The sequence below is a fragment of the Puma concolor genome, chromosome F2 (assembly GCF_028749965.1).
Source record: "Puma concolor isolate L17-30 chromosome F2, mPumCon1.1.hap2, whole genome shotgun sequence".
Taxonomy (NCBI): Eukaryota; Metazoa; Chordata; class Mammalia; order Carnivora; family Felidae; genus Puma; species Puma concolor.
Window position 1 is genome coordinate 64,597,906 of NC_141684.1, and position 12,933 is coordinate 64,610,838.

General features: G+C 35.6%; 1 long non-coding RNA gene and 1 other non-coding gene across 2 annotated transcripts in view; both read right to left on the minus strand.

The window, feature by feature from the left end:
* LOC147572066 (uncharacterized) overlaps positions 1–10,724 on the minus strand; it is a 91,659-nt gene extending 80,935 nt beyond the window's left edge. Inside the window, exon 1 of the long non-coding RNA XR_015246917.1 lies at positions 10,612–10,724. This is a non-coding gene — a long non-coding RNA (uncharacterized LOC147572066). The remainder of the gene's footprint in view (positions 1–10,611) is intronic.
* Positions 8,638–8,744, minus strand: LOC112859834 (U6 spliceosomal RNA). Its single transcript, XR_003223564.2, has one exon. It is a non-coding gene; the product is annotated as a U6 spliceosomal RNA (small nuclear RNA).
* Positions 10,725–12,933: the final 2,209 nt, after the last annotated feature.

Genomic DNA, 12,933 nt, shown 5'->3' on the forward strand with positions numbered 1-12,933 from the left:
AGCCGAAATCAAGAGTCAGATGCTTAACCAACTGAGCCACTCAGGCACCCCTAAGCCACTCAGGCACCCCTAAAGTGCTAAGGGAAGGGGCGCCTGGGTGGCTCAGTCGGTTAAGCGTCCGACTTCAGCCAGGTCACGATCTCGCGGTCCGTGAGTTCGAGCCCCGCGTCGGGCTCTGGGCTGATGGCTCGGAGCCTGGAGCCTGTTTCCGATTCTGTGTCTCCCTCTCTCTCTGCCCCTCCCCCGTTCATGCTCTGTCTCTCTCTGTCCCAAAAATAAATAAACGTTGAAAAAAAAAAATTAAAGTGCTAAGGGAAGACAGTACATATGCATAAAACACATATTTCAGATGTACTGCTACTTAGAAAGTACATACTCACTGTCTCTGAACAAAATTTTTTGGCAATAGAATCTGGCGAGAGGAAGAGCGGATAAAAGAGAGTGTACAGGCAATGTAAGAAAAAACGAGGAGCAAAGAAAAAGAAAACCTGTGGGGATACCTAAGCAATCTCTGCCAGTGTAGATCTGAAATTTAATACAACGTAAGAAAAGATTTCTAAACTGATAGGGCCATGATGCAAATGCAAACAAATCAAACCAACCTGGAAATAAATTTCAATTTGATTTTAATTAGATATGGTGAAGAGGATAGGTAATAACATGACTGTCTTGTTTCATTAGAGGACTGTGCAAGTATAGTTTAATCCTTGATATTGAACGACAAATTAAATTCATTTGTAAAAAGTTATGAGTGTAATCTAGAGTAAAAAAGATACACACACACACACACACACACACACACACACACATAGTTTTAAGCCCATGAGATGACAAAAGGAATAGAATAAATTGAGTAATCAAACTACCAATAAGAATATGAAATTCATACACAGCAAATATAAAACCTGCAGAAAAATGTCAAGGAAGGGTCAAACAGGTCAATAAACATAATAAGTGGGATGAATTAAATCCTCAAATATAGAAAGGCACAAATTCTAAAAATCCAATTAAAAAAAATCAGTTGCATTTTTTATTCCTTAGATACACATAACAGACAAATTACCCCAAATGAATGGACAAAAATAAATTTATCAATACCTGCACTGGTAACCGAGATAACTACTTAAATATGTTTCTGAGTAAAAAAGCATTCTGTTGGACTGAGCATGAAAACTAAGGGTTAAAAGATGACATTTATCAAGAAGATATGGCATCCATATGCGTTTATGCTTTAAATGATATGGAATTAAAATTTATAAAGCAAAAATCGTTAGAGGTAAAAAGAAATTCCTCAAATCACAGTATGGTAGTTTATACTGTAAGTCGACTGATGTCTGCACTACTGATATTCCAGATGGAATCATTTTTCTTTTGACTAAACAGCACCCTTCAGCATTTCCTGCATAGCATGTAGGTGGTAATGAGTTTTCTGTTTTGATTTGTCTAAAAATATTTTTATTTCGCCTTCATTTCTGAAGTACAGTTTTTTTGGTTATAAAATGTTCAGTTGCAAATTATTTTCCTTTAGCACTTTACATATTCCATTGTCTTATTTTTTTTCTTTTTTTTTTCTTTTTTTCTATTTTCAGCAGTTTATACTATTGTTGCCCCTCTGTGAATACTGTGCTATTTGTCTCAGGCTGCTTGCGAAATTTTTCTCTGTCTTCTCTTTTCACTTTTGTTTGTTTACCCCATTGTGATTTGGTATGCTATTTTTCCTCACTGAACAAAAAAATTCTTGGGGCGCCGGGTTGGCTCAGTTAAGCATCCAACTTCAGCTCAGATCATGATGTCATAGCTGGTGAGTTCGAGCCCCACGTTGTGCTCTGTGCTGACAGTGCAGAGCCTGGAGCCTGCTTCGGATTCTGTGTCTCCCTCGTTCTCTGCCCCTTCCCCACTCATGCTCTGTGTCTCTCTCTCAAAAATAAACATTAAAAAAATGTTTAAAAAATTCTTATTGGAATACACTTTAGAATCTCAGACTTGATTTCCCCATTGGTGTGGAAATTCTTATTCTTATCACCAAGTATCTTTTGTAGTCCATTCTTGTTCTTCTTTTAGAAACACAGCACGCATGTTAGACCCTCTATCATACCTCCTGTTGGTCTCTTACATGTGTTTCTCTTTAATTTTTTTCTTTTCCTCTATAAACTTTAGTCTGCATGATTTATTCCAATCTACTTTTTCAGCTTACGCATACTTTTTCCTTTCTAAATTGATTATTTTGGAATTTCATCTTTTCCAGTTTTATTGAGATATAACTGACATGGAACATGATACTATTAAAGCTGTACAACGTAATTATTTGAGACATGCGCATATTGTGAAATGATCATCCCACTCAGTTTAGTTAGCAGCCACCACCTCATAGTTACAATTGGTTCTTCTCGCAATGAGCACTTTTAAGATCTACTCTTTTAGAAACTTTCAAAAATAAAACACAGTATTGTCAACTGTAGTCACCATGCTGTCCATTACATCCCAAGAATTTATGTTATAAGTGGCAGTTAGTACTTTTTGACCACCTTCACCCATTTCCCCCAGCCCCCACCACCTGCCTCTAGCAACCACCAAACTGTTCTCTGTTTCTGAGTTTGGCCTTTTTAGATTCCACATATAGGTGAGATTATACAGAATTTGTTTTTCTGTCTGACACACACACACACACACACACACACACATATATGTATTTATATATTTACTTATATATTTATATGTATATATACATATATATATACACACACACACACACACACACACACACACACACACACACACACATATACCCCACATTTTCTTTTTGTGTCCATCCATGGACAGGCACTTAGGTTGTTTCCATGTATTGGCTACTGTAAATAATGCTGCAGTGAACATGGAGTTTCAGATATTTCTTTCAAGTAGTGGTTTCATTTCCTTTGATATGTACCCAGAGGTGGAATTGCTGAATCATATGGTAGTTCTATTTTTAATATTTTGAGGAACTTCTATACTGTTTTTCATAGTGTCTGCACCAATTTACATTCCCACCAATATTGCACGTGGGTTCCTTTTTCTCCACATCTTCGCAAACTCCTGCTATCCTTCGTCTTTTTGAAGATAGTCTGAAAGGCTTGAGGTGATAACTCATTGTGGTTTTGATTTGTCGTTTTCCTGATGATTAGTGATGTTGAGTATCTTTTCAGGCACGTGTTGGCCATTTGTCTTCTTTGCAAAAATGTCTATTTAGTGCCTCTGCCTATTAAAAAAAATGTTTTTGCACTATGAGTTGTATGAGTTCTATATATATTTTGGATGCTAACCCCTTCTCAGACAAGTCATTTGAAAATATTGTCTTCCATCCTATAGGTTGCTTTTGTGTTTTGTTGATGGTTTCCTCTGCTGTGAAGAAGTATTTTATTTTGAAGTAGTCCTACTTGTTAATTTTTGGTTTTGATGACTTTGCTTTTGGTGATAAGTCCACAAAATTATTGCCAAGATCAATGTCAAGGAGTTTAACCCCATGTTTTCTTCCAGGAGTTTTATGGTTTCTGATTTTATATTCAAGTCTTTAATTCATTTCTAGTTGATTTTCCTGTATAGTATAAGATAGGAGTCCGGTTTCGTTCTTTTACATGTGACTGTCCAGTTTTCCCAACACAATTTTTTTTAAGTTTATTTATTTATTTTGAGAGAATGAGTACAAGCAGGGGAGGGCCAGAGAGAGAGGGAGAGAAAGACAATCCCAACCAGGATCTATCCACACTGACAGCACAGAACCCTACGAGGGGCTCGAACTCACAAACTGTGAGTTCATGACTTGAGCCGAAACCAAGACTTGGACACTTAACCAACTAAGCCACCCAGGCTCCCCAACACCATTTGCGAAGGACACGATTCTTTCCACGTTGTACATTCTTGACTTCTTTGTCATAAATTAATTGACCACATTTGTATGGGTTTATTCCTGAGCTCTCTATTCTGTATGCCAATATGCTACTGTTTTGGGGTTTTTTTGTTTGTTTGTTTCATTTTTTTTTTTAGTGTTTATTTATTTATTTTGAAAGAGAGAAAGAGCATAACAATGGGAGGGGAAGAAAGAGAAAGAGAGAGAGAATCTCAAGCAGGCTCCACGCTCAGCAGAGAACCCAGTGCAGAGCTCAATCCCACAACCATTAAGATCATGACCAGAACCAAAAGTCAAGAGTCAGAAGCCTAAGCAACTGAGTCACCTAGATGCCCCCATACTGCTTTGATATAGCTTTATAGTATAATTTGAAATTAAAAAGAGTGATGCTTCTAGATTTCTTGTTCTTTCTCAAGATTGCTTTAGATATTTCAGGTCTTTTCTGGTTCCATACCAAATTTAAGATTGTTTAGTCTATTTCTGTGGAAAATGCCATTGGAATTTTGATAGGGATTGCATCGAGTTTCTAGATTGCATTGGATAGTATGGACATTTTAACAATATTACTTCTAATACATGAGCATGAAATGTCTTTCCTTTTGTTTGCTATTTGTGTTTCCTTCAATTTCTTTTATCAATATCTTACAGGTTTTAATGTACAGATATTTTATCTTCTTGCTTAAATTTATTCCTGAGTATTTTATTCATTTTGATGAAATTATAGATGGGATCATTTCTTAATTTCCCTTTCTTATAGTTGATTGTTGACTTATAGAAACACAGCTGATTTTTATTTATTGATTTTAGATCTTGTGACCTGACTGAATTCACTAAGTTCTAATAAGTTTTTTGGTACAGTCTTTAGGGTTTTCTACATATAATATCATGTCGTCTGCAAATAGTGACAATTTCCTTCTTCCTTTCTAATTTGGATGCCTTTATTTTTTCTGTCTAATTGCTCTGGCTAGCACTTCCAGTAGTATGTAAAAGTGGTTAAGAGTGAGCATCCTTGTTTTGTTTCTGATCTTAAAGGAAAAGCTTTTCACTGTTGACTGTGGATTTTTTGTATATGTTGTATATGTTGGCTGTGGATTTGTTGTATATGGCCTTTATTTTGTTAAGGCGTATCCCCTCTATAACCAGTTTGCAGAGTTATTATGAATGGATGTGGAATTTTGTCAATGGGTTTTCTGCATCTAATGAAAAGATCCTATGATTTCTATCCTTGGTTTCGTTACTGTGATGTATGACATTGATTGATTAGCAGATGTTGAAACATCCTTGCATCTCAGGGTAAACCCTACTTGATCCCGCTGTATGGTTGGTTCTTTTAATGTATTGTTGAAGTCAGTTTGCTAATATTTTGTTGAGGATTTTGCATCCATGTTCATTTGGGATACTTGCTTGTAACTTTCTTTTCTGATAGGACCTACTTGTGAGCACACTGAAAAGCTTATGAAATGGACTGGAGTTCTCCATTTGGAGCTGGCAAAAGGCAGGAAAATTTTAAAAACGTATGTTGGTCAAATTTAAAACTTTTCTTTAAACCAAATAACAGCTGATAACTTTGCTTTTCACATCTAAAGTCCAGAATAATTGATTGGTTTTATTAGGTTCAGCCAGTGTTTCCATTTCGACTGAACTAGTGTTTTTAATTTAGGGTGTGATTAGGGCACTTCAGAGCTCTTGGAGCCATCTAAATTACTAACTATTCATCTATTCCACGTGACTTTATTCCATAAAATTAACTCTATCTATCCATATATATTCAACTAGAATTTGCTTCTATTAGATATAACTTTAAAAATGACCAGGAAGTTTGTTTGGCTTTTGTATCTCCCGATGCTGGACAAGGCAAATTGAAAGAACGTGATTTATTTTCGAATAAGCCTGCTACTTGGATATGGAAATAGGCCATGTTAGTTTTTCATTTTTTTTTCCTGACATTATTTTCTTTTTTATGACTATTAAGTCCTTCCTCTTTGCTTGGTTGTAAATACAGGAAGTAGGTCAGCTCTTCCTTCTCAAAAGAACTAAAGAATAGAAAAAGAAGCTGTCTTTAACTTGACAGTACAGTGCTTAATATGATCCTACTTACATGCCAACTCTTTAACAGAGTGTTTACTCTAAAAAGATATGGGAGGGGCACCTGGGTGGCTCAGTTGGTTCAGCCTCTGACTCTTGGTTTCGGCTCAGGTCATGATCTTGCAGTTCGGGGGTTTGAGCCTGCATTGGGATTCTCTCCCTCCTTCCTTCCCTCCCTCCCCCCGCCTCTCTAAATAAGTAAATAAAGGTTAAAACTTTTAAAAATACACGTGGGAAAACATAATCCTAATTCAAGCACAAAGATTTAAACAGCAAACTATAACAAGGCAAGATGTAGGATCATTTATTTTGTTCATAGCTCGAAAACAGTTCGGGAAGGCTGAATAAGTTGTAGTTTAGCATGGGTCGTGGAGCCTTGGTTCAAATTCAGGCTTTCTTTGTAATTATTTATGAGGGTTATTTTATCTTTCTGTGTCTCGATTGTCCTCATCCATAAAATGGGATTAATATTAGGAGTGACTATGTAGAGCTATTGTGCCTGACACAAAGCAAGTTCTCAGTAAAGATTAACTATTACTGTGGACTACAAGTCCTGCATCTTCCATATGGGAAAACCCATCTAGAGGGATGAACAAACCTGGCAGAGCTAGGACTATGGTTCTTATTCTCTGATTTTCATCCACCCAAGATGGCTGTCGAAGTCTGTCAGGACAAATCCTTTCCACTGAGGAAAATAAATTCTGCTTTTACTAGGGGAGAAGAATTGTCTGATGTATAAGTTAACATGGAACATGTCTAATTTTTAAGGTATCTGGAAATCTACCATAAACAAATACTTGAAAATGAAAGATTTTTTGGCACATGCATACTTCTGTTTGACAATTAAAAAAAATCAAAGTGAAAATCTCCTTATGTTGATCATATAACATTACACATAAGAGCATAAAGTATGCATTATAAAAAAAAAAAAAAAGAAAGAAAGAAAAGAAACCTTTGTGTCTCCTGAAACTACTCAATCTACTATGCTATTTCTGTCAACAGAGTATCAGGTTCTAGATAAACAATTCCACCCAGACTTTTGGGTCAATGCTATTTAATATCATTTTAATTTTTTCACTATAAGCAATGCATTATGAAATATGGTTTAGAGTTTAAACTGAGATAAGCCTTTTAATGATCAGGAGACAAATATTATAATAGCTTTTTTTTTAATTTGGAATATGTAGAGAGTTCTTCAAGTTTAGCAAGCATGTGTAGACCATTTTTTCTATACACACCATGATTTCTTTACAAGACCAGAGCGTGCTACATGAATAGACCTTTCCATAGGGCCTCAATTTTAATTTTCCAGAGTTTGGAGAAGCAGTATCCATCAAGTTCCCTCAACTGTTGAGAATAATGCTGTTTTTGTCACACACAAGGTCTGTTTTGAACTCAAACATACACACCAACTGTAGACCATAGACTTGCAGACCTGTCAGCACAATGCCCCATTACAGATTGTCCCTTTAGCAAGATGACTTCATTTTAGCAGCCTGTTCTGGTTTCTACATCCTTCCAGGTTTCACAGTTCAGTGCAGTCAAACAAGGTGATGGCATTTTTAAGGCTCTAGATTTTATTGGTCTATGAATAAAGGTAGGTGGCCAGGTACCATTTCAGGGTTTCAGCTGGCAACCTGGTACTAAATTTGAGTACACTGAGACTAAGACGGTTGCAATTTTTTTTAATACTGGAAACATAAACACTGGCATTTATGGAAATGGTTGCTCTAACAGGAAGTGATTTCATATATCATTAGCTGAAATAAGATTATGGGAATGTCTAACTTTAATCTGAAGTATCATTAAAACTTGGGACATACTATTTCTCAAGAAGAATTTATTAGAATCCAAGCAACCCCTATTTGCATTTTGAGCCTTCTACTTATTGGATGCTAATAAAAACCCTATACCATGGTACTTGCACATTTTTAATTTCCTATTAAGACATAATCATGTCTGAAACAGGCACATATATGGCCCATAAACAGCCATGCCTGTTCTCTAAGTTGTATATATTCTTTACCCAGGAATAAATTTTGCTCAAAAATGGACTGTGCATGTACTGGAAAGAAGAGAGTCAGAGAAAGACTATAGTAGGTAGAGAAAAGCTAATGAAGAGACACCTGGCCTCATAAGACTTTAAACGAATTCTTGGCTTTAATAGGAGTGAATGAACAAAGAAAAAAAAACGTCCAGTTATACAATAAATAAGTCATGGCATTGTAAAATATAGCACAGGGAATATAGTCAACAATATTATGATAACTTTATATGGTGACAGATGGTAACTAGACTTCTCATGGGAATAATTTTGTAATGTGTAAAAATACCAAATAAGTATGATGTACACCTGTAAATAATAGGAAATTTTATGTCAATCGTGCTTCAATAAAAAATCGTTTAGGTTTTTTAATCTTTCATTTCCTCCCTTAGAATAGAAGCACTAGTAACATGTACTCACAGGCTGGTGACTATGAAATGAGACAATGCACGTTAACAAAAAAACAACTAAGATTTGTCTGTCCTTTCTCTAGACAAATACTCTGCCACATCCTGTTTGAATGTGCTGTGTTTTGCAAAACGATATATAAATAAAAGGAAGCATCACTTGTGTAATGTGTGCATGTAGTATAGACATAACTTGAAAAGTATGTGGCTAACTGTAGCTAAATATGGAACACTTCACCAATTTGGGCATCACCATTGTACAGGGGCCCTACTCATCTTCTCTGTGTCTTTCCAATTTTAGTGTATGTGGTGCAGAAATGAGCTTGACTAACAGTAACTAAAAACCGAAGAAATGAATGTACAAAACTTGCTTCTGTGTTTATTGTTCTTGGCTAACCTCAGTGATTTTAGAATTCTCATGTTCACTTTGATAATTAAACTCTCTTGTCTGCTACTTTGTATAATTCTCTCCTTTGTGAACTGAGTTCAGTGAAACGCATTCTATATGGGAATGCACTCTCAAAAGCAGAACTGGCCCTTAGGTGTCTAGGGAAGGTCATTCATTCTTGTATCCAATTTTGTCCTATAAGGGCTATGCAGCTGTCCAAGTTTTGCTTTTGTTTCACAGATCATTTAGAACAATTTGAAACCAACAAAACATCAAAGTTTTAAAAGCAGGCTATTCTCAATGTAAAAATTAAAGTACTTGAGGTGAAACACAAGCTCACTCTCCATGAGTGAGCAAGAAAGAAATTTTGGAGACCTCACAACTTTGCTTTGATAATTGAAAAATGCAACACAATTAGAATCCAAGTAAATTTTTTTTTAAGACATTTTAGGGCATAGGCCCAATAGATAGGAGACCCCAGGGTTGCAAATATTCTTAAAATGGTTAGCATCTATTTAAAGTAGGGTTAATTCAAAAGACATGTATCTGCACAATAAGTATTGATGTCCTCTGGGATTCTGGTTATGCTTTTTATTCTAAACCTACTTGGAGGCTCACAGGATCTGAATCCTGGTTTTGTAAATAATTCATAAATTTATAATCTCAATTTTTCACTCCAGTCCAATATCTCTTCTGTACTTTGTGTCTAATACCCTACTCTATCAATTCCAGTGTTTGCAAGGAAGAAGTGTTCAGGATTTCAGTTACCAGGAAGAATCTGAAATCTTGCCATTTACATCTTTTCCTGGGTGGCAAAAGAGAAGTTTGAGAAGAAACAATTCGTTTTTAAAGTTTAAATCTAAATGAAGGCTAGCTTTCTCTTTTTTGCTTCAGAAGAAAAGTACAAAATAGAGTGCGTAGCCTGCTTGGGATTCTCTCTGTCTCTGTCTCTCTCAAAAATAAAGAAATAAACATTAAAAAGAAGAAAAGCACAAAAATAGAGTATAACCCAATATTTTGTTATATTTTCACTTTCATTGGAAACACAGTAATCCTAATTTCAAATAATAAATAAATCCTAGCATAATTACACTATAATATAACACAAAATTTATAGAACCATAGAATCAAACTAATTTGGAGGAAGTTGTTTTAGATTCTTATTTTTCTGAGTAATACCTATAGGTGAATAGTGACTACTTACGTTAGTAAAATAAATATTCAACTCATTCAGCTAACATACTGTGTGAACCAATGGGGAGAACTTTGTTGAATGAATAATCCAAATGCATCATGTGAAATGATAGGAACACAGAAAGGAATAGATAGTACAATTTAAGAAAGAGCTAGGTTAGAGAGTCAGAAATCACTGTTCTAATTTTGCCCCTAAATTTGATCTTTTCTTTAATCCGGCCTTCTCTTCTCTATCTGCTCCCTGGAGACAGAGGACTAGTGTTAGCATTTGGAGCCCCAGAAGAGGACAGAGCACTCTACAGGAACAGCTGGCTCTCAGCGTGTCTGAGTGACGTGAGTGAAAAGAAAATACGCAGTACGTTAAACCGCTGGGATGTGGTGAGGGCTAGATACTTCATACTTCTCATCTTGGCTAATACAATGATCTCAAAGGGTTGGGGTTAAGAGTAAATAAAGATAATATTTAATGCACCAGCATAGGTGCTCAGGTAGTGTAAAGACTCTCTCCAAAAATTCCCTTTACTTTCTTTTTTGATTCTTATTGATATTACCTGTAAATCTGAAGCATGTCGGACAATTTTTATTTATAATAATAAATAGCGTTACTTACTTTGTGCCATTCATGGTACCAAGCACGAATGGATCTGTTTACTTCTCTATCATCATGAATGATCATTGTCATCGTCTTCTTTTTACTGATGGAGAAACGGGGCATGATCTATAAGAAACAGTACATGACACAATTATTAATATAAAGACCATTGAAGGCGACCAGGAATATGACTACAGTTTATTAAAACAATATAAATTACTCTAATTCATTACAGAAACATTTCTCTGAAATGAGTCAACTAAATTTGGCCTTTTTACCTAAAAGCTACAGTAAATCAGTTTCTCATATGCAATTTTAATGAGAAAGCAGATCATCTCTTTAATGACCAAACTTGGGGAAAAACACAAAACACCATGCCAACAAATGCAAATTAAAAAAACCCAGAAGTGTATTAAGTGAGATACTATACGTTAAACTATTAGATTATACTTAAGCTTCTGGGGAAAGTTTTTATTGGGAAGTGTATGATAAAATCAGCAAAATATACTTTAGGAGATATCTTAGCTTCTCCTCACTAATAGAGTTGTAAATTTTAATTGTTTCTTTTGAAAAGTATCTTAGAATAATGAAGTACTATCATAAGGAATGGTACTGCTTGTTAGAGAAGAAACTCCCCTTTATTAGCTCATTTATCAAATATCAAGAATAACAGATCCAACTTTATTAATTTTATTGAAAAAATATGAAAAACAATAAGTTTACAGTAAAAGGCTTCACTCTAGTATTCTCAAACATAAACACAATTAGAAAAGAACCTATAACAGGTTTTCAGATGAATTTTATTTGTTTAAAGATACACACTATGCTAATTATGTTACTGTTATTCTTAGGGGGTGGTTAAAAAGGCGTTTCTTTCTTCCCCTGCTATTATTTAAAGAAAAAGTAAAGAGGTAGAAAAGAGGCCATAGAAAGGCAGGAGATACAGTTTTTTCTAAATATCTGTCTTTTATAAGTTCTAGATCAATAAATTTATTCTGTCAAACATTTTAAAAAGAGTAAGTTTTTGGGGGCGCCTGGGTGGCTCAGTCGGTTAAGCGTCCGACTTCGGCTCAGGTCATGATCTCACAGTCCGTGAGTTCGAGCCCCGCATCGGGCTATGGGCTGACAGCTCAGAGCCTGGAGCCTGTTTCAGATTCTGTGTCTCCCTCTCTCTCTGACCCTCCCCCGTTCATGCTGTGTCTCTCTCTGTCTCAAAAATAAACAAACATTAAAAATTTTTTTTAAAGTAAGTTTTTGCTTTTATAAATACGAAATATATCAGTTGTAAATATTGAATAACTGACAATTACAAAACATGAGTGTTAGAGTAATTAATTCACCCACCCATCCATTCATTCATTAAAAAATAGTGTTATTAAATACCACTACTAGTTACTAGATATTGTTCTAGGCACTGAGATAAGGAGTCAGGGAGGTGCTGAGAAAGAGATTATCTACTAGTATTCAGTCACTAACAGTATAATTGTAGCTTGATTATCTGGCTACATATCAAATGTATTTAATGTAATATTTTTAAAGGAAAGAAAGTTACTATCCATTTTCTTCAATGTCAATTCCTTGTTTGCATACTTTATGAAGGTGCTATGTGCTCTCAAACACTCTTTGCCAGACTAGAGAAATTGTATATTGGGAAGTATTGAATATCATGCCTAAAAAAATACAAGTCTGAGTTTTTACTGTACTGAAAGTCTGATACTTAGTTGATTTTAAAAATAAAATAGTAGGGCCCCTGGTGGCTTAGCTGCTTAAGCATCTGACTTCAGCTCAGGTCATGATCTCATTTTGGGAGCTCCAGCCCCACACTGGGCTCTCTGCTGTCAGTATGGAGCCTACTGGCGATCCTCTGTCTCCCCTCTCTCTCTGCCCCTCCCTTGCTCGTGCTCTCTCTCTTAAAAATAAATGAACATTGATAAATAAATAAACAAACAAATAAATAAAAGAGCAATGACAACAATAATAACAAACCTGAGGTGTGTCTGAACTAAAACCAAACTACATGTACGTATGTATTTAAGACATTAAGGGGAACGCTCCACATTGTGAGTCATCAGGGAAATGAAAATTGAAACACCAGTGAGATATCACTCACTGCACACCTATTAGAGTGGCCAAATCTGGGACACTGACAACAGTGCATGCCGTGAGTAGAGGAACAGGAACTCTCATTTGCTGCTTGTGGAAGTGCAAAAATGGTGCAGCCACTTAGGAAGACACTTTGACAGTTTCTTACAAAACTAAACACGCTCTTATCATATGATCCAGCAATCACACTCTTGATATTTACCCAGACAAGATGAAAAGTTAACGTCCACACAAAAA